This window comes from Adiantum capillus-veneris, chromosome 8 (assembly GCF_014529385.1).
Source record: "Adiantum capillus-veneris isolate H3 chromosome 8, ASM1452938v2, whole genome shotgun sequence".
Lineage (NCBI taxonomy): Eukaryota > Viridiplantae > Streptophyta > Polypodiopsida > Polypodiales > Pteridaceae > Adiantum > Adiantum capillus-veneris.
The window spans coordinates 113,231,790-113,236,261 of record NC_140938.1 but is presented as its reverse complement, the minus strand read 5'-3'; the positions used below and the strand labels follow the sequence as shown (position 1 = coordinate 113,236,261).

The following is a 4,472-nucleotide window of genomic DNA, read 5'->3' as shown; positions in this document are numbered from 1 at the left end:
GGATTGTCCATTAACACTAGGTTGGTAATGGGACACTTTTATGTCCTGGGACACTTTTATGTCCTATGAAGTGACCATTTTCCTTGAATTATGTCAAGAGTTTAAAAATGGATTTGGAGGTGCTATCTGTCTAGAAAGTTGTCTCATGAGCTAAAAAAAACTTGAAAATTTTTTGGAATATCAATTCCATCTTTAACCTTGTCCTTGCACAACATTTCACAACCGAAACTCTGTGAAAAAACGGGTCCTGTTTTTGGCTTTTTTCAACTTTTTGCAACTATACCACTCTAGAATTCATGTTTGTGAGGTCTATAATGCTAGAGAACTATCTTTAGTAGTCCTCAACATGTCCTGATGCTTCTAGGGAGAAATAAATGTTAAAGTTGTAAGTTATGACCAAATTACAAAAATTGTCAAATCCTGTTTTTTAGCCAATTTTAGCTCTTCTATGATTTTTTTGGTGGCTTTCATGATATCCAAATGCAATTTTGATTCTCTATGTCGCATATTGTAACTTAAAGCTAATATTCCTTGAGTTTTGGGGCACCTAATACCCTATTTTGCATAGTAGACAACGATGGTTGATTTTTTCAATTATAGAAGAAAACGAAACATTCTAGTATATCAAGTATAGCTTTTTTAATATTGTTAGTTTCTTGTGACAACTACATGCATTTTGTAGGTAGTAACCATATCTAGTCATAAGGATCAAATTTGGCTAGATATTGAATAGTTTCTATGGGATTCTACAACTCATAATGTTGAACGCAGTTTTTTCATGTTTGCTGTATTTAGCACTTCATCTTTGTCCCCAAGATTCCCCTTGGTAAGAGATGTATTACTCTTTTGACATGCTCCATGGCTCCTTATGAACCTAAAGGACAATAGGGAACTAAGAAAACATGCATCTATCATTTGTATTGAGTGTGGCTATAGAAATTTTGATAATAGGTTTGCAGACTGGTAAAAATTCAACTTTTTTGTACCTAATTCTTTTGGCAAAACAAAAAATAGTGAGTGAGAAGCAATCATATGTTCTGATCACCAACCCAGTGAAGTTAACTAGGGAATTTATCTCAAGTCCTACAAAAATCCCTAATCTTATTTTTATGCAAAAAAAACGTAAGAAATGACTGTTTTGATGAAAATGTACTGGTCCATCAACTTTGGAGGCTTGGTGTGACCAAAAGATGAGAAATTTTACAAGTTTCCTATTTTTTCCATGTGTAGTAGTCCTTGAACTATAACCTCATGAAAGGATTTTACAAAATGAGTGGATCTACTATGGTTTTGGAGGTTTTTTTCAAAACCCTGAAAGGACACCTTTATGTCCTGTTAGGTTACCAACCTAGTGTTAACAAAATTCCCCTCAGCATGTTCATGATATAGCCAGCTGCCATCAAAGTGCAATCGCCAGCTTCCTCTATACTTTATAGTTGGTTTGATAGGTTCCACAAAATTATTTTCAAAACTTTGATAAGGCATTCTATTTTGAAGGTGGTGGACTCAACTCCCTTTGATAATTCAATCGTTGCTTTTCATATTGCAAGCTTGCTTGGAATACTTTTTAGCATGCTAAAGGCCTTAGTATCCATATGTGTGAAGATCGTTCAAATTTGTTTGCTTGACATGTGTCCCTTTATAAATTGGCATTTTTATATATATACTAGTAAAACGGCGCCGCCTTCGGCAGTAGCATGGCCCCTCTTTACCCCCGTCGCACTCGCCACCAACTTACTCCTAAAAGCCTTCCAAATTGGATTTTGCTACTCTGTAGGGATTTACAGCTTCCAAAAACCCTTCCCCTATAATTAATCTCCCCAAACAGAGAAAGATTTTGTGCACTGGCCACCATGCACCTTGGTTGTCGTGCGACATAAAGGCAAAAGGCCATCTCCAACAACGGCAAACCCCCCCCCTGGACCTCCTTGGCAGTCCTCTCTCTCTCTCTCTCTCTCTCTCTCTCTCTCTCTCTCTCTCTCTCTCTCTCTCTCTCTCTCTCTCTTTCCAGTTCGTTCGAGGCAGGATGCACTTGCATTCGTGATTTTGTGCACTGGCCGTCGTGCACCTTGGTTGTTGTGCGACATAAAGGCAGAAGGCCATCTCCAGCAATGCCCCCCCCTCGGAACGTCCTCGCCAGTGCTCGAAAAAAACTTTTTTCCAAAAACTTGGCAAACCTACATATGTGAAACAACAGAGGTAAAACTGACAAAATTTGAAGGTTTTCTTACCTTCAAATAAAAAATTTAGAGGTAAATTTCAAAATTTGTATGTGGGACTACACTAAACCTAGGTATTTTTTGAGCACTGCGAGTCCTCTCTCTCTCTCTCTCTCTCTCTCTCTCTCTCTCTCTCTCTCTCTCTCTCTCTCTCTCTCTCTCTCTCTCTCTCTCTCTCTCTCTCTCTCTCTCCGCGCTCAGAGAGCACTGTCCGGAAGCTCAGCTGTCAAAAGCCGACGGCCTCTCTCTCTCTCTCTCTCTCTTTTTCTCTCTCTCCGAGCGCGCAGGTGCAGGCTACACTGAATCTTCTCTCTCTCTCTCTCCCTCTCTCTCTCTCTCTCTCTCTCTCTCTCTCTCTCTCTCTCTCTCTCTCTCTCTCTCTCTCTCTCTCTTTCCGAGCGCATAGGTGCAGGCAGGCCCTGTGACGTAGCAAAAGAGTAAACTCTTCGGGAAATGCACTGGAGTTCAGAAGTGTTGTTGAAAAACTCTCGAGAGGGAGACATAAAAAGAGTCCTTGCAATAAATAAGTAGGGATAGATACATTGGTGCTCTTTCTCTCTCTCTCTCTCTCTCTCTCTCTCTCCTCCCTTGCCACAGTCAAGGAAGCGCCCTAGATCTGCACGACGCAAGCTGGAAGGGAGCGGCGAGTTTGTTGTGGTGACAAAGTATCAAGGAGTGAGGTCGGGGCTGGATGTTGTGGGAAACCCACGCAACACACAGGGAAGGACTCTCTCTCTCTCTCTCTCTCTCTCTCTCTCTCTCTCTCTCTCTCTCTCTCTCTCTCTCTCTCTCTCTCTCTCTCTCTTTGTGGATGCAGGGAAGGGTGTCGTGTGTCAGGCGCCTAAACATAGGGATAGTCACGAGCAAAGAAGTGACTCTCTCTCTCTCTCATGCTCTCTCTCTCTCTCAAAGAAAGCCGGAGATGCCTTGCTTGCTTGGTATGCTAGCAAGTGCCCCTTCAAACTCTATCCACCTGAGTGCAATGCAGTGCTTTGGCAGAGAGAGAGAGAGAGAGAGAGAGAGAGAGAGAGAGAGAGAGAGAGAGAGAGAGAGAGAGAGAGAGAGAGAGCACGCAAGCTTCTGTAGGCGACCCTTGCTACTGTATATGTCAAGGCTAAGCTATGAGCACTTTCATAACCTCTCTTGCTGTTCGTATAAGAAGTAGCATATATTCTGTTTGCCAGTGTAGATCTACATCTAAGAGCGAAGTGTGAGGACTCCGACTTCGTCATTGTCGTCCCCCTTTGATTCTGACTCTCTCTCTCTCTCTCTCTAAAAACTCGATGCATGCCATTTTTAAAAACCAAACATCAAAAGCAACTCTTCCTACTTGGTAGATGGATATTATTTCACAACCTTTGATTATTTTCTTGCACATTATAAAGGCTTATATCTGCTCAGGCATGAGGAATTACAAGTCTTGGAAAATACATTGGCTCCACTACTGATAGAAGAGCCGCCTTCTTCCAAATGAAGAACTTCCACAACTTCATCCTCATTAAGAAGAGAGTAGTGTCTTGATCGAGCGCAACCCTACTCTAATCAAGGGTCACACCAATTGCCTGTGTAAATACGCAGTTCCCGTTATATAAAACCAAGACGACGTCACCGATGTCAAGGCTTTCTCCCCATGCACGCATGGCGAACCCATCATTCATGAAGTCGCATGCAATGGTACCGATGCCCAGTGGCATGAAGGGGCATCGGTACCAGGGTGGCAAAGAGAAGGTCGGAATTCTTGCCCTTGGTAGGATTTTTTATAGAGACGGTCTGCACTTGGCCTTCCTTGTCGAGGTAGGCAAATGTGGTATCTAGAATCTTCTCGCCCATGGATAAGAGGGTCGTGGTTGTGCTTGTTGCAGACATGGCCTGAAGAGAGAGGGTATTCTTCTTGTGTGGAAAAGAGAGAGGCAATATGACCCTCAGGAAAATGGCACGGCTCATGAATGATGGCGAAGGTAACAGACTATAGGGCCTGTTGGAGAAGGAAAGAGACGTGAGCTTTGGTAGCAAACCCGGGGTAATCATGGCCTTCAACATCATCATCTCCTTCTGCTTCCCCCCCCCCCCCCCCCCCCCCCCCCCTCTCTCTCTCTCTCTCTCTCTCCATATGCTACTACCATGGCTTACAGCACACACACACACACACACACAAATTACACATTGATCGCCCATCTCTCACTCGGGCTTACATTACATAATGGTAGCACCTGTAGCCTCTCTCTCTCTCTCTCTCTCTCTCTCTCTCTCTCT

At 43.1% G+C, this 4,472-nt stretch overlaps 1 pseudogene; it reads right to left on the bottom strand.

Annotated features, from left to right (window-relative positions):
* Positions 1-3,596: 3,596 nt before the first annotated feature.
* LOC147452789 (peroxiredoxin-2E-1, chloroplastic-like) lies at positions 3,597-4,265 on the bottom strand (annotated as a pseudogene).
* Between the last annotated feature and the right edge of the window lie 207 nt (positions 4,266-4,472).